The sequence below is a fragment of the Syngnathus acus genome, chromosome 5 (assembly GCF_901709675.1).
Source record: "Syngnathus acus chromosome 5, fSynAcu1.2, whole genome shotgun sequence".
In the NCBI taxonomy this organism is placed as follows: Eukaryota; Metazoa; Chordata; class Actinopteri; order Syngnathiformes; family Syngnathidae; genus Syngnathus; species Syngnathus acus.
In genome coordinates this window covers 3,002,677-3,025,844 of record NC_051091.1, presented here as the reverse complement: position 1 = coordinate 3,025,844, position 23,168 = coordinate 3,002,677, and the positions used below count along the sequence as shown (strand labels likewise).

Here is a 23,168-nt window from a genome sequence, read left to right as displayed (position 1 = left end):
TGAAAAAAAAAAGAATGCTGGGATGTTTGTTGATGGATTGTAATTGGCTCAAGCACCTATTTGCTCTGATTAAACGAGGACAAGCTCATGCTTTACAATCACTTTAACTGGATGAGTTTACAACTCGGGACAAGCGGCAAACAAAATATTTTACGGAGTCATCGTAAAAGAAATACGAAACTCATTGTAATAACGTTGCCAAATTGTAGCAGTTAATCAATTGAACAAACGCTACAAAATAAAACTTCAATATCGTGGTACAAAATCTATGTCTTATTACGGGGCCTTGGAAATTTGAATTTTGCAAATATTTAGCTTTTAGACTTCCATCCACACTCACAATAGACATCTCACCTAAATTGTGAAGCAGTTTTATGATGAAAGGAGTCTTCCGGGTCTTATTACTTTTGCTCTAGCTGGAACTTTTGTAAACAAACTGAAATAAACGGCCATTCAAACTGAGCCATTGTTCAGCAGCACTCCAAACGTACAAAATACCATAAGTGGCGGTGCCTGCTATTACCTGTACAGAACACAACAATTTTACTTCAGAATCTCGTCAAAGCCTTTAGCTTTCATTCAACTTTGTTCTCGTCTTGTGTTGCCCGTAATAGCCAAATGTGACTAATTAAGAATCACAGTGGACACGGTTACTTGCAAAACGACTGTTTGGAGAAATGGCATAGTTATGACGACCACTCAAACTACCAACAAGCCGCATGTTAACACATCGTTGTCATAAATAGAGGATTATTTTGTCCAAACCATCTTTTTTTTTTTTAAGTCATTCAACGCTCACTTGCTTGCTTAATTTATATGAGCCCAAAAATCAGAACAAGCAACTCCCTTTACAAAATTCACCCAAAAAAGGAGAATTTGACATTTTTCTGTTAATGTTGTGACGTCTTTTGTTTGATGGTGTGCTGTGATATTTTCAATATGACCATAATTACAAAATAAAATAAAAAAAAGAATTTGGAAAAGCAGTCAGTCATTTTTTGAAATATGGTTGTATGTTGTGCATTCCCCCATTTGTAGTCTCACGGTGAAAAATGGCTCCATCCCCGGAGAGGTGACCTGCTAATGTAATCTACTCCCCTCCCCTTTAACCTCGCTGTAAGCTTTTCTCACCTGTCAGATTACTCTTGGGATGATGAGCCCAAGTGTGTACACGCTGTCGTGTGCATTTATTTGCCTTTGTATTTTTCTCCACGGTTTTGGGAAGCTCTGTGCTGCTGTCGATATAAACCTCTCAAAGAATATTTTTGGGAAGGTCCCACAAATCTCCACTTTGGTGAGCGAATGTGTTACTGTCGTCATCTCACACGCACAATGATCTCGACGCCGTCCCCTGGCCGGCCAGCTCGGCTGCCACTAACCCTCGGCAACTTCAATCAATCTGCCTGCTCAACTAAATCAGCGGAATTGTAACTGTAATTGATATTTACAATGTAGTAAGACCTTATTTGAACAGAGGGGGGCAGCGAAAAAGAAATTGATGGCCATCGCTTTGATACAAAGTGCAGTTTGGAGTGCAGGGAAACACGGCGGCCTTATTTGTGTTGTCGCACTGCACATCAAAACACCGGACACACTTCAGAAAAACAAATGGGGGGATATTTTTGGTGTATTTTTAGTTGCTGCTGCACCTTTGAACGAGAGGGCGGGGGGATTTTGTTGCATGCTTTGAATGGGTGAAGAAATGTCTGCTTGACACATGTAAAAACGGCAAAAAATGTAAGGCATGCGTGTTGAATATGTTGGAGCAGCATTGCGTCATTTTAGAAAAATGTTGGATCCATGAAAGTCTTTTTGAGGAGTGGTGTTTACGTTGGTGCTCCATTTGCTGGACAGTCTATGTTTAAATATTAAGAACTTCATTTTCCACACATTTAGGATCATCATTAGCATGCGTTGAACTTTTTTGCTGCATGCTTTGGATCGGTCAAAAGTTGTAAAAAATTGGAAGCTGAACATGAATGAGGTGCAGTAATTGATAGTGAGATAAACACAGGCTCAAAAACTGCAGTTTTAAGTCCCTGCTGAATGCTTTGAATGGCTAAAAAGAAGCAAAATGGCCAAAATTATATACTGCTGGTGGCATTTGGGAATCTAAAGTGGAAAAAAAAGATGAATAGGAAGGTGGCAATTGGGTTAAGGACCTTTGTTTTAAGAATCACAAATTGGTGCATTTAATCATCAATTTGGCCAATAAAAAAACTGCAAGCATGTGATGCCGGGACCTGCAAAAGGAAGGGATGATCAAATGGTAACCCTCAGCATTTCAAGAGGGAAGCTCGCGAAGCTTCGTGGACGTTTTTTTCAGAAAGCCGCCAGCACTGCCGGGGGTTTTGTTTTGCTATTTTGAAAGCTAATTAGTTAAATGTATCCGCGCCGCTCCCTCGACTGTGTCACGCGTCGGGAAAATATTTTATCATTTCGGTCATTATTTCTGTTCAAAGGCTTGGAACAAAATGTGCATTCTTTTCACGTCAGAAGTCTTTCAGAGGCAGGACCATCACAGAAAACACCAGAAGAGACAGCGATGAAGGTCGTACCGTTGTCAACGAGACCAAAAAAATGTGTTTGGAAAAACCGTGGCACTTTTGTGGCCACTTGTCAAACGCAATTAAGGAGAAGAGCATCAAAGGGCAAAAACACTTGGATGCAAATTAACCACAGGAGAGTCCAGTTTCTATTTGGACACACACAGTAGCGTGCAAAAGTCTGACATGAGATCAATTATTTTAGCAGTCTTATACTGAGCATGTAGTATAAGTGGAATTTCACTGGTGGTTGGCGCTTCCATAGATGTGATATGCTAAACTTAAACTAATCAATGAAGATTTTATTTTTCTCTCTCAAGTGGCACGATTGTGATATGTGTCATGACTCATGTCAACGCAAATTGACACAAAAAAAAAAAACGGTGTAAATATAGCCATATGGGAGATGCGTCATGTGGAATCTACAAGTAAATAAACGGCTAAATCGGATATAGACGTTACATCCAAATTGGACATTTGGAAACGTTAGGTCTGCAGCCAGGTCGGCTGAATGAGAATCTCTTCCCAATTGGATACAGAAAAGAAGAATAAAACAATTAAATTAAAATCCAGACCACTAATGAGACCAAAAAATTAGGAACCCATACATGTAGTTTTTGTCAAAAGATGCCCTGAGATTGACAAGCACTCGAGGATGGATGGACGGACGGATGGACGGACCAACGACCACCCCATCCACGAAGCAGCACCTCTCGGTTGCCGAACTTCTTGCGTTATTACTGTATTTACTCACAAGGAGGCCGGCCTCCCCTGACAGCGCTCTGGCTTTGAGTAGCTATTAATATCCTTTCCCGCTTGTTGCTTTGTCACGTGCGTTAATCAAGGGCTTGGAAATAATGGATGGGAAGCAGCAGAGAGAAAAGATGGCAACTAAAACGAGACTATGTGTGTCAATATGATTATTTTATGCTTGTCATACACAATAATCAAGCTTTGATCAGTCGCCATACAGGCAGCAATCTCTGCGTGGAATTGAATTTCTTTGGGCCCAGGTAACACATTATCATTGGGAATTGTACGGAAGTGGGTGTAAGATTACTTCACTCCGGTCGTGTCTTGACTTATGGTTTTAATTTGCTCCTTTAGGATGCTCATAACTCAAAACTCACATCACATTTCCTCAGTGAAATAAAAGGAACTGCCATAAAGGCGTTCATTGTGCTCCATCAGGTGTGCGTCCCTTGCTCGCCAGAGCACAGTAAAATTCAGACAATCACAGAGACATACATGACGCGTAATAAGTGGCAATAATGGTAATATTGCTTGTTTTTTGCAGAGGATAAAGAATATACTATATTTCAAAGTCTTTTGTTAAGACGAGTAGAATTTTTAGGTGTTACCTGCTGCTGACAGTTTCGACTGATTCTCCAGTCTTCCTCAGAGCCGTCATCCGACGTGCTGCCGACGTGTCGTTTATCCGTTGGCCGGCTCGGCAGACCTGTCAAAGTCCGCCGAGCCGGCCCTGTTATGAGTAATGTTATATTGTCCGTCTACATGTGTTGATTCACTATTTGTGCTCACATGCCTGTTGCTTAAAAGCAACACTTTTGTTAGCATATCTAGGGCCATCATGTGGTAGCCTTAAGATAGCGGACTGGGCAAAATCTTTGTGTCACTGAATGTTTAGCTTGACAGTCGTGGCAAAAAGAGCTCAGAAGTTGCATTTTTCATAAGCCAAGGCAACATTATATTTCCAATTGTCACTAAAAGCCTGTTAATACAGTTCAGGCCTATTTCTTGATATGGTAGGGTAGAACGCAATCGGCTTCTGGTTCAATTCAGATATTAATGGAAAGTGAATTAAGATTAACTTAATTGTCACACTGAACTATAGAGAGTGTATTAACATTCATGGATTTCATTATAACACATAATATGAAATCAGTTTGAAAGTACTTTGGCGGTAAATGTTATGCATTGTGATGGGTAGAAAATGACTTTTTTTTTTTTAGCAGTCTGTCTGGGGTGCGAATGCATCATCTCTCTGCGGGTCCTGGGAGTTAAGTTTGAATAACTTCAAAACTCATCAGTTGTGGCATTTCCGGAGATTTATACAATCACTCCATAAATATCCACAAAGGAGCCAGTTAATGACTTGACCAGGCGTTATCAAAGGGGATTTTATCCCGAGGGTAATTACTTGCCGAAGGTTGTTAAAATCCTCTAAAGACGAGAAGAATGTTTGTGCAACAATGAGCCGCTGTCTTCTTCGTGAGATTTATTTGGCGCCGTTACATGTCACTACGGTGAATGCCAGCCGTCCCTCCTTGTGGCCGTTTAGCGCTTGGCTTGGCTACAATGTCACCTTCTGAGCAACATAGCCAGCGGCATAGCAATGACACAGACGGCGGCGGGCGGGATGATTTTTCTCTCCGTCGTCTCTCGTGGCTCGCTGATGTCTCACATACACTAACTTCCTTTTAACAATGTTATTTACAGAGGTGGGAAGAAGTCACACATGCAAAAGTCACGAGTAAGTCTCAAGTCTTTATGTTTCAAGTCCCAAGTTACTACTTTGAGAAACCTAGTGAGAGCTCTGTCACTATATATGACTCTTTGGTGATCGCCACCCTCCTCCCCGCACCGAAGAAGCGGAAGGAAAGAAGCACCGTGCAGACTTTCAAGCAGGTTTCACCGGCCTGAAGATGTGGTGGTGGGGGTGTGGAGGGGTCATTCTATCTCATTTTCAAGCTCTTCGTCCCCTCCACGCAATTCCTTTCTGATCTGACTTTCAACCTCCCAGCATCACAGGTCCCCGTGGGCATTCGACTTCTAGTCCTGTTTGATTCTGGCAGGCCATGTGTTGGCATTGGCTACAAGACTACAGGGAACTATGAATAATGGATTCGCAGCAGGCCCAAGTCTTCCTCCTTGGACTCCCAGCTGGCCCCTCCACCACCTCCACCTCCGCTCACTGCGTCCGTGAGTGGAATAGTCAATGCTACATTAACAACTAATATTCATAAAGGTCCACTCTGGCAGGATAAAATTAACAAGAGATGTGGAGGAGAAAAGGTAGATGAAAGTAGGGGGGTGGAACATAAGGTATTTGATGGCCTTTATTGTGTATTCACAAATACAAGGAGAGATGGATCACGACAATGAGCTTTGAAGCTACAGGTGGTGTGTTGAATTATTATCAGCGATATTCAGATGTAATTATATGAATCACATGACGTGGCTTTAGGTGGCTCACCCCTCAGTTCAAATTTCAGCTCCAGCCTTCCTCTGTGTACTACTGGATCTTATACTCTAATCTTGTGGAGTTTGACCACATTTTCAGAATGTCGCTCTTATTTGTCGGTATTTTAAATAATGTTGGATCCGTTCGAGTTACCAGTTAGTGTGCAGGTTCACGCGGGTTGTGTTGCGGATGGGACGCAGCAGGTCAGAGCAGCATGGGGGACATTTTCAGAAGAACGGACAGAAAGACCAACACGGCTTCACAGCCACCGGCTGCTCCTCCCTCGCTTTGCCCGCAACGGGCAAGCAAATTCAAAAGACTGTGACAGGCACACGCAGGCTTGTCATTCAAAATGACAAAGCCGCACGCCTCCGTGCCGTGCCGTGCCGTCCGTCATAAAGACACAGGTGGACAGAAGCGGCGCATGCACACAATCGCAAAATGTTGCACAAAGAGTGAAGAAGCCATTAGTGACACGTTGCATCGTGTCTGACAACTAAGGGAGGGAATATGAAGCCTCTAAAACTGAACAAAAAGCCCAGTGAGATTTCTTTTTTAAGTCAGAATAAAGGTTGGTAAGAGGTGGGCGGATCTTTCCAAATAATATTAATAATTTCACATCTGTGTCAGTGCCACTTATTTTACCCCACAGATCCATCATAACAGTCACGCTTGTATATATCTTCAAATGTGTGTGTGAGCAAAAGTTGAAGAAAATGCCGCAGGAAGACGCAAAGATTTTTTGGACTGTTACAATCAACTTTTGACAGACAGGGTGAAAATGTCAGCTGCCAAATCCAATATGTGTCATTGTCCAATAGCCTAAATGAGCTGTGACACCCCAGCGTGCCAGACAAAGAGAAAGGCAAAGAATCTCTGCAGCTCTTTGAATGAATATCAAATGGCGTGAGCTTGCAATACAGGCTTTGCCTTTTAACTTAAAAAAGAAAGATGGGAATAGGAAAGGTGAGTCACAGATAATAAGATAATTAAGAAGCATATACGCACATTTCTTTTCATTCACTTCACCTGACAGTTAGGCGTGTAAAATTATTGATTTGTTCTGCAATTGTCTAACGTTTAAAAGTAAGAAAATGTTACTTAGGAAATTGCTGGTCTCAGTGAAAAAGCTTTGATGGGTAGTCCTAATTGCAAATGCCTCCCCCTCCCCGTCTCGACCAGGTTTTATCACCAAGGATTTGTTTGTTGTGATTTGGCCCGATGTACAAAACAAACTAATACGTAAATAAATAAAAAGGGCCAAACTGCATGATGCTAGCAATATCTTGCCCACCGCGTAAGAGTGTCTTCAACTCCCCCGCATTGCAGAGACTCTTTTGATGGAGATCTTCAAATACAGAATGGCTCCACACACTCACGGCTACACACAACCCCCGCGCACATTTATTATTCAATCTTTATGATAACGACTTTTCTGGCTTTACTATCCAAACTTCCGACACGCCCTGTCACAGCCGCTGTAAAACTGATGAAGTGTTGCTTCTTTTGTTTGTCTTTTTACACACGCGTACTCTCCAGCAGATACCACGAAAGGCACCGACTGAGACAGCCACAAAGAACGCATGCTCGGCATGACCTCCGCCAAGTATCAAAATCGCTCCAAACATTTTTACAAAAACGTAAAAACTTTGTTGAGAATATCGAGACCCGAGGAGGGCAATTCATTTGTCCGACGAACAATACTTATTCTATGAACAGGATTTCAATGAGGGTCTTCGCAGTGAGGGAAAAAAAAACTGGGATATGACAAGATAAACCGGAGAGACCCCCGCCGGTGATTAATATCTTCGACAGACATATCTGCAGGTTTCACTGCCTTTCCAATCATGGCGGAAGCTCCGAGCCAAGCGGGACGGCCTCGCAATCCCCGGCTCACGCGTATTGTTGCATCTCCCGGGTATTATCTTACAAAGCCCATTAAGCTACAGAAACAAAGAGGAGAGAGAGAGACAGAGGGAGAGTGACAGAGACGCACGTACGGGCTCCTAACTGTACTCACACACACACATGCATGAAAAGAAGTTTAATCTTAGTAAAGATATGTATTATCAGTATAAATCCCAGCATGTCCGGATTACTGATACAGTATGTGTGCTTGCAGCTGTGTGCCATTAAAAAGTGATGCGGCAAGCTCAGACCGTACATTTTGGGAGAAACTGAAGGAAACAAATTCAGCCGTACGCAAACAAAGAAAGAAGTCATGATGCTTTTGTTCCTTTTTTTGGTTTTTCTTTGGCACGCTTGCCAAATGATAGTTCGGCTCGGCTCCAGCTCACGCAAATGAGGACAAGCGCTCAAGAAAAATAGCTGGATGGATGGATGGATGGATGGATGGATGGATGGATGGATGGATGGATGGATGGATGGATGGATGGATGGATGGATGGATGGATGGATGGATGGATGGATGGATGGATGGATGGATGGATGGATGGACGGACGGACAGACGGACAGACGGACAGACTGACAGACTGACAGACGGACGGAAGACAGCTTGGACAGGCTCCAGCATGTCTGCAACCCTTGATGTCTAAAAGCTTTAATGTTTAACTGAAACAATTATTTGCATTAAGTAAAGTCTTCTTAAGAATTTCCAATTTGGGACCAGTTGAAATAATCTGTTTTCATCACCTTGCTTGACATGAAGTAGATAATATTGTTTGTATGAAGAACAAACATATTAGACAACTGTTGAGTGGAATAACAGATACAAGAGATAACAACACCGGTGTTGCAATGTTTTCTTCTAATTTCTTTTTTTTTTTTTCACGTTCCAGGAAATATGATCATGCACTGCAATTCCATGCTGCTTGAAAATGACTGAAGAGGGCCGAGTCTTGCAGCTATACACAATTTGGTGTCAAGAAGCTATCACCACACAGAGTCTTTTTCTGTTCCTATGTTTGGAAATAATGTCAGATTCTTGAGCAGAGTGCTGCCACTTATCAGGTCTTCTGTTCCCAAACGCGAGGTTTGCAATCTCTCCTTTTCTTGACAAGATTGAAAGAGGAATTGAACGCACTTGTGTACGTCATGCCACTGATGATTGGATGGGATGCCAAGATTGTCGGCTTCTTCCCTCAAAAGCATTTCAGACAAGATCTGATGCGCTCCATGTTTATGCTCATCTCCACGGAACCATTGATCTGGATTTGATTGGTTCCAGTTTTCGATGAAGCCTACCCACTTGTGCTCCCCAACCTCATGCAAATTAGTCTTGTAATAATTATATAACCTTGTAAATAAACAACATTAAGTAAACCTTTTTTATATTAGTTTTAAAACTATTGTTCTTCATGCATCAGGGCTTGTTTATAAATGTTCTCATGGAAATGATTGAGATGCAATTTTTTTTCTCAGAATAAAGTCTTGTAATATTCTGACTAAAATTTGTAAAAGAAAATAATAATTTATAAATATGTTAGCATTCAAATTGGTTTTTCTTTTTATCACTATGGCATTTTCTTTTACTCAAGATTCTGTCTTGAGTTATTACATTTATTTTTCTTTAAAAAAAAATGGTGCTCTTGTAATGTGGCTTTTTTTTTTCCACTAAATTTGTTATGCTACACACAAAGAGAGCGCTAAACGTCTAGTTTTTCACGAGCCAATGAGGATTCCACCAATGTCCCACGTCATCTAAGGACTTTTTTTCACAGATTCTTGGATACGTGTCTGGAGCTCATTATTATTATTGAATTGTTGTTCTCTATTGCAAAGATTATGAGTTTGATTATGAGCAGCCATTTGTTTGTTTGGAAGCCGAGGGCATTGTTATGCGGCACAGAGACAATACTTGATGGATGCAATTACTCAAAGCTACTGACCTTTGCATTTATCTGTCGGCGTAAAAAAGACAACCGAGGTGCTGCTCGGTGGTCAATGCAATGTCTTTTCATGCGTGTGATGCATCACGTATGATCTATAAATGTTTATCAGATCAATCAAAGCTATAGGCTTGAATTTGTACAACGATGTTCTGTACCCAAATTGCAATTTTTTTTAGCAATTGTTTTTGGGTTTTTACAGTTAACTGACTGCAATGCCCTCACATGTAGCAAAGGAAAGCGATATTGGCCGATGCTGCTGTTAGCCACAGCTCTCACCCATACACTCACACGGAGACCACTTTTATTCCGTTTCTTTTTTCCTAACCAATTTAATCGTGTTAATGCAAATGGAAAGCAACTTAATAACTATGGAGACTTTTGATTTGATTGACTTCACATCTTTATTTTTTTAATACGTCGATTTTAGATTGTTTACAATAAATTGTACTTTTGGCCCCTGTTAGCTGGTTGAAAATGATTTTTTATTCCTTGTTATTTCGAGGAGTGAATCATACAATATTGGGTAAACAAGCAATCCTAGACTCAACAATGTATGTTTTTTTCTACCAGATTTCATCATTTGTATCAACTTGTATATTTATTTATGCATTCAGCAAACTGCCGAAAAAAATGAAGCCTTTTGGGTTGTCTGTACAGCCAAGCACTCACATCCACGCCTCGATTAAAAGCCGCATAAAAGAAAGAAGGAGCTCATTTTACAAGGAGACCTTTTGGTGACAACTTCCCCGTGCGTCTATTGCAAGTTTGACGACACTCCTGTCGAGTCTGTTAATGTTAATTAGAGTTATTGCATTGGTTCTCAGAGGGAGCGTACATGTTTGAGTGCAGACGCGCTAGTTTGAGTTGAACCACCACTGCCACTCATCTCTCTTGCTCCCAGGCACAAAAATAGAGATTCTGAGAGAGTGAGGTTGAGTTTTCAAGGCCATTTGGAAATATTAAGAGCTCGAATTATACAATGCCGTTTTGCCACAGTGCTTCATCAATTTCAAGAGTAAAAACGCTGCCAGAGAGAGCGAGCAAGGGAGAGAAAATCATAAGAGAAGCCAAGCACTTGTCAGTTGCTAGGCTGCATTCTATAGTCGCAAAACAGAAGCTTAATTTTCGACAAACATACAAAGCAACTTGTCTCAAGAAAGCTGGAGACACCGCACGCACTTCAATGCAACAATTCAACAGACTTTGACACGTTGCCAGGACGAACCAGTCAGCATCGACCATTTAAAACCCGCACATTTCACATCAGGAAATATAATGTATGGAAGTGTGTAATGTAACATCTAAGGCTGGATTTACACTTGCACTCAAGTGAGACAATATAAAAAACAATTTGAACATGCGTCAAGGCAGCATAAAATTCTTTCCGAATCAATATTACTACTTGTACAGACTGCATAATTTAAACCTTATTATGAAATATATTTTAGAAATGCTGATTATAAAATGCATTAATGTGTGCAGATCTAGTTGGCTTGCCACAGTTGTTTTGCTCTGAGCGACCAATCAGAGGACATTAGCGTGCTCGCTCGGTCAGGACCAATTTTAAGTCAGACACATTGTTGATATAGCTTGAGTCGCATGGGACCAGCAGATCAGATTGACTTAGCGATTTATAGAGACTGCGATTGACTGGACACAAATCTGAGCGTACACATGGGCTACCAAAGGCCACAAAATCAAGACAATAAATGAATACGCTTGCATAGAACAAATATGAGGATTTAGCTTCAATGACGATGGGTTTTTTTGGTTGTTGTTTTTATTTGACTTTTTAATTTCTGGTATCAGTAGACCGATGTGGTCAACTCAGTAACATAAGATCAGCCAGGAATGGAGCGATTATAATTGCACGCACATCTAAACCAGACAGTGAGATTTTTGTTTTCCATTAAGGCCGTACAAGAGCATCTCTGGAAGTGTGCGACAGTGACAGGACCTATCGTAAATCTCATTTCAGGGACACTCTTTATGAACGAGCCTCTTCACTTGGCAAAATGTCACCTCGTGCCGCCAGTAGATAATCAGAGATGAGGCGAGGAGGACGGAGGGAAATCTCCATCTTCGCTGTCAAACTGAGTGAAACTCGTATTCTCGGATGTTAAAGCCCCCATTGGCGAGCAGTGATCAAACAGAGTGTTTGCTTATTAAAGGGAAGCCTGCCCGCTTCCTGAGATGCATGCAGAACATCTGATAAGAGCCCAGGCACTAATATCATAATCACCTTCTTCTCACCTTCCTTTAATCCCTTAATTTCAATCTCTCGCACACACAAAATGCCCTCACACTGCTAAATGTGTGATACGTTTGATTTTATAGCACCAACATGTCACAATTGGACTGTCAAAGATGATTTGCACTAACACTTGATGGCAGATTTTGAGGTGATCATTTCTTTTGGGTTTCAATTTCGGGTGCCGCAACCTAAGAGGCAGCACTGAGGAAGACTACGGAGAAATATGCAGCGTAATTAACAACAAGATGAAGAGGCAGAGAAGGTCCCCTACCAAGCTACAGACTGCAGTACGAAATATTTACAAATATCACGGAAGAAGGTGAGTCCATGCCTATGACTTTGGCAAATATACGATGGTTAATTCGCTTTCTGTGTTATGATTAACTTCAAATGGGGGGCGATAAACTGTTTGTGGCATGCGGCATCTTATTTAGGAAACGTGCAAGCAAGAGTGACAACAGAAATGAATTAAAAAGTTTGTTGTGGGGGTTTTTTCGAGTCTCAATATCACAGATTTTGTCATAGGGCTCACAACATTTCCGCCGCAATTGTTAATTGAAAATTCGCAGATGCAATTGTTAGCATAAACATCCCCTTATAAAATGCTCTATGATACAGGCCGACCAGGCAGGACATATCCGGTGTGATGTTTGGGATTAGCATCAAGACTAGCAATCCCAGTTGTGTGTCGTGATTTGCAAATACATTGCCACACATTCAAATCATATTCCACGCATTGAATTAATGAATCGCTAAATTGGCTAGCATCTGGCCGCGCTCGTCACTTTCAGGTTCTTCATCTTATTGCGAGTTTGATGTTACATATTCATCCGGCTTGAGCTATTGACTAAATAATTCATGAATGAAACACTAATGCACAATTAAAAAGTATGTGTTCACTGGGTTTGTCACAGAATTATTCAAACAAATAGGTCAAGGGAATTTTTCCAGTGAAAGTGAGCAATCGGATACCCCGTCCCCTGTACGATTACCAGGATGACTTGGGCTTGGTAGTTTGTCGGTCACTCTGTCAGTCAAGTGCCCATAAAGCATTTTTATTCATGGAGGCAGCACTTCACCAAACAATATTGTGTTGACAACTTCCCGAGCAAATTATGTGTTGCTGGAGCCTGGCAGTTGCCGGAAATAGGCTCAAAATCTTTGTCCAGCCTGGCTGAACATGTCATAGTTGGAAAACTTAGTGCAGAATGATTATTACAGGATGCAAGTTATGTTTAATTTCACACTTGATGAACTGACAAGCCGTCCAGCGAATCAACTCTTTGCATACACGTCATTAAATAGTCAATTTTAAATTACAGTTTGAAAAAGTAACCCTGGCTGTTGCTTTAGGAAATAGATGACATGGCCCAACTTGGCAACCTCCACACCATTCCGAGATGGCAGCCATGCAGAAAGGCGGCGCGCCACAACAAGAGCTCTCCGCTAAAGTTACGGCGGACCTCCTCCCGGGAGGATGAGAAGACTGAAGCGTGACGTCCGGCTGAACAAGTGGCTGTTTACAAAGCAGTTGCTCTTCCATGTCCAATGCAGGGAGGTCGAAAGTGAAGTCAACCAAGAAGCAGAGGCCTGATATGGGAGCTCATCCCCAGAGACGGAGCGCTTCCTGCCTCGAGGAAATGTACATTCGCGGGAATGCAGATGAAGGAAAGAAATCCAAACCAAGCTTTAAGTTAGTTACAGCGGCAATCAATAAGCTAAATGATGCTCTGCTGAGTAATTCTTCAAAATCTCTTGGACAAATGATTGAAATTATTCAGATGTTTATCTCCATGAACCACTATAGGCTCGACCCACAGAACTCCACCAGGTCATTCTGTCATACAAATGTTGCCACCAGACAATTTCCTGAAACACTCAATGCAAAGTCACTTTTATCCAATCAAGTCATTTTGGTCGCCAGCGATGTATTCTGACAGAATACTGTTTGCTGTGGCAGAAGGCACAATGCAAGTGTTTAATCTACTTGTTGGCTTTCATACAACAACACAACACGAACATCATTCCGCAGGCATTAAATTGAAGAAAAAGACAAAACAAACAAGAAGTGTTTGCAGGGAAGATTAGAAGAAATCAGATGGTGGGCCTTAATGGACGGCTCCAAGTGTGCACTCGGATGGCGTGTTGGAAAGTTCGAAGCCTGACATGAGCGAGCGCTTAGCAACAGATTTCGCCTAGGACAGATGGACACAGCAGCTGCCTCATCCTTGCCGCTGCCGCGTCTTGTTGTTCTTTTCTCGTTGTCGTTGGCACACACGAGTTGCGATTACGCGACAGTCTCGCTCGCACGCTGCCCACCAGGGCAGGTGGCCCGCATGTCTTTTAATACTTTAAATGCATTATGGCCATGCGGAAGGCTTAAAGCTGCTTTGTAAACGCTAACGTATCATGATGCCATTATCATGATGCCATAGCATTATTGCAGTGCCAGTGATGAGCACGAGACATATGGTGGGAAATTTGCACGTGCAGCTTGATGCGTGTAACCTCGGCTCGACGTGAAGGCCCGTCGCTTAAAGTGCATCTCTACGTGCGGACACGATGGGGATAACTGAGAGCCTCGACTATCTTAAGTTCTAATTACCTATAGGCGATACAAAAGTGTAATCCTCTTGGTTTCATGTTTAATTATAAAGTGAATGTGAACCAAATGGCGATAAACAGCCTGAAGCAAGAATTTGGGCTATTTTTTAAAGACTTATTCATAAAAATTCAGCTGTTGAAACAGTTTTTTTGTTCACAACTCCTGACATAAGAAATTGTCTTTTTTTTTGATAGTCTTCCAAATTTGTTTCCTTAGATTAGGTGGGCTCCAGCTCACCAATGACCTAAATGCGGACAAGCGCTATTAAAAAACGGCTGGATGGCTTTCATCACCCCCAATCAATGTCAGACAGAGCAGCGTAAAAGAGGCTCAGGAATCACCTGCCACTTGACTTTGGATTCAATGGAGGGGGACGGAGCTTGGCGTCAGTGGGCATCCAGCCCTCAGCCGTCCATCTCCCAGGGCCTGAGAGTTAATAGGGCCACCCTGAGGGAGGGTGTTGAGGGGCTAATGAAGTGACTGAGGGCTGACCATCCCTGACCGCCAACAAGCCACGTGAAGACTTCAACGAGAGTGCTCCCCCGAGCATGAACCGGCCTACTGCCAGTCCGCCGGATCAATTAGCAGCTTAATTGTGTGGGTGGGTGGGGGTCTTGCGGGGTCCCACCCGTTTTAGAGCTGAGTCCGTCATCTTTATTGCCACGCCGCTGTCGTCTATCCTGTCCGCTCTCTCCGGCTCTACCCCCCACCGCCTCTCCTTTAACGTGCATTGATGTTGCAGCTTGGTAAACGGTAATCAATGTCTTCACAACTGTGGGCTGCTTTAAATGATTTTTTTTCCCCCTCCCTCCCTCCCGCCATTGCTCTCTCAGGAGACACGCGTCTGCTTGTATTACTGGCGAGGACGTAAATGCGTCGACTTGCTGTGTGCAGACTCGCAAAGTACATTGACTTAAACGTGTGGACTGGTGGCTTAATACTATCATAAGTGCTGTAGGAAAGTGAGATTCCTGCTGCGTGTCTTTGATTTGTAGGCTAATGTGAAACCGCCAGCCTCAGAATTGGCAGTCTTGTGCAGGTTTTTTTTTTTGCGACATAAATTACAATCAGCCCTTTCTGCCATTTGGGTTACTGCTCCATGGCCTCCACTGTAATGTACACACTGTTTAAACCAGCAGCCCGATAAAACAAGATTCAGTAAGGAAGTGCATTTATTTCTCTAAGCTGAAACGACCCTTTTATGCAGACATTTACAAGAATGTCAGAAAAATGCCACATCGATAAGACCACATTTAGTAGGCTATCAGACCACACAATGCGTGCAAACAATAGCAATTGTCATCCATTATAATAATGACATTATAATTCACGCCAGTTTGTACCAATGTCACCTTTAATATTTAGTACTAGGGGAAAAAATCTAAGGGAGGGTCTTAGTTGGAGACATGAGACAGAAGATATGATGTATTAAAAATGACGCTATCACATAAAATAGCATAGTTTACTGTCTTTTCAATGTGGGTATGTTTGTGTGTGTGTGTGTGTTGGCATTTTTGCTGCGCCTAACTCTCCAAGTCACCAATGAAGCAAGGTTCAATAAAAGGTCATGGTCTTTTCCCCGCATCAGCCTTCTTTGACAGATTCCCTCACCTAATTGGAGAGTCACAGCCATCGATTGGCTCCATGTGGGGATATTTCTCTCACTTTTTGCCTGGATAGCACTTAGCTCAGCTTAAGTAGAGAGCTCGCACACGCACGCGCACACACGCACATATGCGCGCTAGAGCGCACGCACACGCGCGCTTTCCCCCCACAATACTGTACAGTGCACACACATCACAAAGGAGTATTTGAACATTTGTCAAGGTCACAAGTCATCATTAGGAGCATGTCACCCGAAGGAATGGGTAAATGGAGATATCATCCAGCACAGAGAAGCGACAACTCAAGAATGCGCTGCATGTAAAATGTGGAAATCCAGTCAGGTCTGCTGCCAAAACACTTCCCATTCTAATCAAGCATGAAATTAGATAGGCATTAAATGTGACTAATTAGGGTTGCTAATGCGTGCGTAGCGTGCAGTGCAGCAACGTGACCGCTTTCCTGTTTATTTTCCGCAAGGGCGATTTTTGATGAAACAGCAGCCAGTTGCACGCTAATGCGCCTACTTTGCCACTCTCTCTTTATTTGTTGCGCGGCTTTTGGCTGCCGTAGTCGGAGTAGCGCTCGGTGGCGAGCGGCCAAGTTGCCCGAGCAAAACGCAGCCCGACTTGGCGCATCAAGTGGCTGCAAAAAGCACGCTCTCGTTGAGTGTGAGCGAGAAACGGACAAGACGGGAGCTTTGTGCAGCCTTCAAGTGCAAATGTGAGGCTTGTGTAGCCGTGCGCATATTTGTCATCCTTGACACTGCAAGTCTCACTTCGCAACATCTCAACGCACACAAGCTGCAGTTAAGTCCAAGTGGCAACAAGTTCTAAGCATGCGTCGTTCTCAAGCAAACCAAATTATGCGCACATGCATGCCAAAAGCGCTCGCTTACCTATGCGTCCGACTCGAAACGAGGACTGTGTGCGTCCCTCTCCTGCCAGGAGGCGGCAAACGTGTACGATATCCCGTGTGTTGGTGGTCTTCAGAGACTCCGCGCGTGTTCCCTCCTGTCCTTGCATCCACGCCGCGCGTCTGGCGCAGGACGAGGCAAGCTGCTTTCGGCACAGCGAGATGATACAGAAAACCCCTGGTGGTGATGGAGGGAAGGTACAAAAAAGAGAGCGAGAGAGCAGGAGAGCGAGAGAGGGGGGGTATTGTTATTATTTTTGCAGGCGTGCAGTGTCACACAGCAGTACGTGTCTTCTAACCTTTATTGAGCCAAGTCATCCATTTTACGTAAGAAAAATGCCATAGCACAGCAACAAACAAAAAATGTCACACAAAGTGGGACAATTGAAATTCTTGTCTAAGCTGGCCTACTCGGTTCATACAATTGAAGGCAAATTATTTCAATTTAAGACTGTTTAATTAGATGAGAGAATTAAATTCAAGACCAATTCCCCTATGTTCCCAATTTCCAAAGTCACTTGAGTCCTACCTCAAAGCAAATGTAAATGTAAATCTATGAGTCAACCAACTCGGCCATTTTTGAAAGTAGCAGGGACATTTGCACAGCGGGCACCACAATGGCTGTTCAGTAACACACACATGAGTGAACTGGATGCAATATTGAAGCTTTCTTTCCACATGGTTCTTTTTTTCCCCTTTGAGTGTGGGAGAAGGTGAAAGTGTCGAGTGCGCCTGCTGCTTTGAAGTTAATCAGAATGTGTTGGTCTGTGTGCGTGTGTGTGTGTGTGTGTGTGTGTGTGTGTGTGTGTGTGTGTGTGCGCACGTGTACAGGAGGACAATGTGTTGGAAGGTGAGGATGACAAAAGACAGAGTGGTTTGTGCAACGCCATCACAAGCATCTTCCTGATGCATCAGTCAGATGGTTGAAATCTGCAGAAAAAAGTCATGTCGTAATCAAAATTTCAAAGGGTGATGCATTATGTGTACAATACAGTTTGAATAAAGATCACATCAGAAATTGTGGAAGGGCACCAGCACCCCATGACCTTAAACTGGCTGTACATGTGAACTCGCCCAAGTTGGAAATGCATTTTCACGCAAGCCGTTAATGAATAATTCAAAGAAAGGTTCAGAAAATGGATATATGGATAAAAATAATTTAAAAAGTCAACCCAGATGAGACCCATCCCTTTTGCCTCCTAATCAAGATGTACTATATCAATAATTCCAGTACTACTTTCCTATTTACACAGACCTTTGGCGCCACCTTGGCTCAAAGAGAACATTGTCGCCTAAATTGTATGACCATCAAACAGAGTGTTACGGACGCAACTGTCACAACGTCTTGTAATTGCGGCCTAATGATGGCGACAGTTTTGTGGCCGGGGGCCCGCAATCGCTAAGCGCAGCCAGTCCCAGCAAGTCCAGACCATAAAAAAACAGCTGATCTTAAATCAGCCACCAGGATGTTTTATCTGTAAATTGCCAAGTGGTAATGTCAGACGCTAAATCAGGCAACTGCAAGCTGCGAATGGTTGCTCATTTTCAGCCTGATTCTCGGAAAAAGCAGCAAGATTTGATGATCATTCCAAAGATTTATCATTAAAAAAAGAGAGATTGGTGCTATAAAATAAATAAAACTGGCAAGCAGGGTTGGACTAGAGGACTAGGGCTGGTGTACGGGGCAGATTCTCGGTGGGCCAGCAATTTCTTTTTTTGGGGGGGCAATGCGATTTAACGATCTTCCTCCATTCCAAGGGAGCCGCCCACATTTTAGATGGAGCAGCTCATGAATCCATTTACTACATTGACTACAATACGTATCACGTCTGAATGGAAACTTTATCAAATCTCTTCCATAAAGAACTTTCAGGATGTCGAATGGTTTCCACGGCATACAACGTTTGGGAAAAGACGATTTCAAGTGAGAGTAGCAGCCGCTCATCAATGAAACCAATCGACCAAGCTAGACTCTCCCCAGCACGTTTTCATTTCTCAAGTATTTTCGGTCTCTCGGCATCAGCACGTTCATCATGCCGCAGCACACGGTGGCAAGAAACTTCAAGATATCACAGGAGTGCCGTAGCCTGGAGCTGGATCACAGTCCCCCACCAGTAGGCGACTTGCTAATCTCCACTGATGCGACGCCATCTTCTTTCAAAGCGCTCGCCGTCTCCTTCAAAGACGAGCAGTCGGTGGAAAGAACGCAAAGACTCCCTGCCACCGCACATCTATTCATTCATTACAACACCCTGGATCGAAAACTATGTCTGGTCTCCTAGCGAGAGGAGATCAGAGGAGCTTGTGAAGCTGTTTTGAGAAAAAAAACAAAGAAAAAATAATAATAAATAAATGGGAGATGTGAAGCCAAAGTTGCCTCATTGGGTTTAATGTCATTTGGTCAAACTTTAGGAATTGGATGTTTGCTATAATACACGAGAAGAATGCATTTTTCAGCACGATTCTCAGATCTCACTTGTTGGCTGGTGAGGATAAGCCCAAAAAAACGGACGGACATTTTTGGATCAAAAACGGCCATTTTATCCAGCAACACCCCTATCACCAGTTTTTTTGCTTCTTGGCTAACAACCCATCAATTCTTCTAACCACTTAGCCGTCAAATCAATCCCCAATCCATCCATATATCCATCCACCCACCCAACCCCATCCATCCTGAAAACCGTGAGCACAGATTTTGTGAATCGCTTCACCCCCAAAACTGCATGTGCAAATCTATCAAGTCAAGCAACCATCCATCAATCAATCGATCTGAGAAAATCCATCAACACATCCATCCTTCTTGTCCTCCAACGCATCTGTTTCGAGAACACATCCGTGTGCTTTATCCCCAGGCCCAAGACTCCTTTTCATCTCCCTAAAAATGTTTTTGAGGCCGTGTGTCAGCTTCCGGTTTGTTTCAGCATTGTTTTTATGGTTCATTTAGATATTTGTTAAAGCCTTCGCTGCCTATGCTGCACTTACAGAGCAGTATTCACAACACTTGAGGACCCTTGAGTCCCTTTTTGTCATCTGCCGAGTGCATTCAGATCAAAGCCCACCAGTGAGATTTAGTTCCCTTTTTCGTGGAACAGCCGAAGGTCAAAATAGGTCGATTGTGGTTAGCTTTGCATTTTTGACTCCGAACATTTATCTTGTTCATTTATCCTTTTTAAGCCATTTAGCATTGCATCTATTTATTATTTATACACCGTTTATTTATATTTTCATGTCTTTGTTTTAGTCCTTCAGTATATTTGAATGCCATAGTCCGTCTCAGACTTGGCTCTGATATGCAATGCCAACCACATCCAAAATGTAAAAAATAAATTAAAAAAATTCATTTTAAAAATAAATTATAATAAGGCTGGGTTTTCATTACAAAAAGTGCCTTATTTTCAAGTTATGACCCTTAGTAGTGATTCAAAAAGTAAGATGGGCACAGTTAACACGTTTTGATCCAGCGTGTAATTGCGATGGTGAGCAGCTCTATGAACTTGAAGGGATCATTCGCTTTTTTTTTCTTTTGTATATTTGCAAGCTCACCTATCAACGGCAAAAGGTCTCGGCTTTTGGGCTTCAATCTGCAAAATGTTGCTGAATCACTGCTGCGTCGAACCCAACAAAAGAAGCGCTCAACCAGCATATCACATTGACCCTGATACTTTTCTGTTCGTGTCAGTAATTTAAATTGCCTCAGCCAACACTTTTAAAAAGCACCAATTTTGCATTCAGTGTGTGCGGGAATGTGAAAAATAAGCACGCGATAATTGAGTGAGATGTACGTTAACTTTAGAGCCATCCTTTTTTTCTTGCTCTTCAAATAGTGCAGCTACCGAGAATAATTTGACCTCGCACTGAATGTCGTGCGGCCATGCGACACCCCTCCCCAACGATTGGACACAAGGTCACAAAGAGAGCAAGATTGTCAAGCCCGCTGGATCTGCACCTTGACGCAGCTCAGACGGCAATCAGTCATTCCCGAGTTTGCCGCTGCACCCCGTTCTGACAGAAGCGGGCAAACAGTGATGGATTGACTGAAGGGGAGAAGGAGCGCTTTTTATTAAAAATAATGCAGCGTACCGACTCAACCAATACACTGCAGAGATGTCAGCAGCAACACGTTGGTGGCGCTTGGGATTTTTCTCCTGATGGCTGCCTGTAATTCAGTCCTAGTCAAATTCCAACAAGCATGTCCATTTGTCGGCCACCGGCTCTATGACAGCGTTTTCTATATTCGTCAACTTGGGTTAAGAGTGAGCCTGTCAACAGCCGTAACTATGGAAAAGAGAATTGAAGAGGCGCAAGTGGACAACATGCAGTCAAGTTGAGAAAAATACATTTGGTACATATCAGAGTTGGCAAATCTACTCCCAATGTAGTGCGCAATTTTGGCCTGTTAGATTGTTTCGCTTTGACAATGCTCCTATCCCAGCTATAAAAAGTAGCATAGAAAGTGAGACATTACTTTTTTGCTGGAACATTTGTATTAAATCACATACCAGAGGGGTTGTATAGTGATGGCGATGCTCTTTTTACATCTCACCGGTGATGCATCCTGCTTCCGTATTACAGAGCAATTACAGACATGGCTCGCCTCTTCTGGCTTGGCTCTTAACTGTAATTCTCACAACGTGGTGATTCATTTGATTTTCTGGAAGCTTTAAGACCAGACTCGGCTCCATACCGCATTTAAAAAAGACCTCAAGGCATGCCAAGTGATGGCCTCTTTATTTTCTTTTTCATATGATATTCATGTTTAAAAAAAAAAAAAGTTTACGCAGTTGATAAAGAAAAAAAAACACTAGCACATATTCAAGCACATGTATACAAGTAACCATACATACAAATGCTTAGGCAGACTAGGAATTGTAAGCCAAGTTATTATCGTTGTTTGTAGCACCATTAAGGGTCCCTCTCTATAGATGGCATGTTATGGCATTAATGTTGATGGAGGTGATTCGCAATCTGCTGACTGGGCGTGAAAGAGTGCAGATCAATAGGGAATGCATGTCGTGTCAGGAAATGCAGTCATTAAATCTCGCTCCACTTTGGTGACTGGGATCAGCAATTGCAGCAACAATTGTCTATATACGTATATATATTTCTTTTTATTCCAAAGTATTTCTCCCCCTACTTATAAAGTGAATACTTGTGCCGCCTCTGCTCGTTTGAAGGTTCATTTTTGCATGACTCGGCAGAGGTGGCGCAGTGAAGCTGCACATATAAGCTTTCCTTCTTCCACCTTCGGCAACAGTGCGATGTTGCATTCTTAGCGACTCCTCGTCTTCATCTGCGATAAATTGGAATCGGTGGAGAATGCGTGAGCGGACTGAAGGGTGCAGATGGCAGCGGCAGCCGTTAAAACTCAAGCCAATTGTTTTTAGGACACCATGCGACCACATTCAATGGGGATTCAACTTTTGAAATGTTAGTTAAAGAAAATGTCCAAAGTGAAATGTAGCTTAGTTCACTGTTTGGCTCTTTCAACTTAAAATAATACTTCTCAACTGTGGGCAGGGGCCACCAGCAAAAAAAAAAGCCCAATTATTCCTCCATCCATCCATTTCTTATACCGCTTGTCCTTATGGGGGTCGCGGGCGTGCTGGACAGTTGGCGGGGACACCCTGAACTGGTTGCCAGCCAATCACAGGGGACACAGACGACAACCATCCGCATTCGCACTCACACCTAGGGGCAATTTGGAGTGCTCAATCAGCCTACCATCCATGTTTTTAGGATCTGGGAGGAAACCGGAGTGCCCGAAGAAAACCCACGCAGGCATGGGGAGAACATGCAAACTCCACACGGGAAAAGCCGGAGGTGGAATTGAACCCGCACACGTAGAACTGTGAGGCAGATGTGCTAACCTGTGCCTCACCATGCCACCTTCCAATTATTCCTTACTGATTTTTTTTTTCCCCAGAATCCACTCCGACTATTTGACTTTGCAATTAGTGGATGCAGCTTCTTTGAAATTTGAAATATTTTCAAAGGCAGATATTTGATAGAACTTAAATCGTCACTTGCAGCGCTCACAGCACGTGCCAGAAAGAGATCACAGTTTGGTTTCATGTTCTTTCTGTGTTTGATTTGTACTTTCCCAAGTCTTAAAGGTTGCGGCGGACAGAAAAAGACCATCTTGATTAATAAACACGAAGGCTCTAATGGCCACTACACAGATTAATATTC

At 42.8% G+C, this 23,168-nt stretch overlaps 1 protein-coding gene across 2 annotated transcripts in view; it reads right to left on the bottom strand.

Annotated features, from left to right (window-relative positions):
* Positions 1 to 17,127, bottom strand: part of LOC119123089 (cadherin-22-like) — an 87,724-nt gene extending 70,597 nt beyond the window's left edge. For both annotated transcript variants that reach the window (XM_037251910.1, XM_037251911.1), the window contains exon 1: positions 16,963 to 17,127. The gene's annotated coding sequence lies outside the window, so the exon portion shown is untranslated. The remainder of the gene's footprint in view (positions 1 to 16,962) is intronic.
* Positions 17,128 to 23,168: the final 6,041 nt, after the last annotated feature.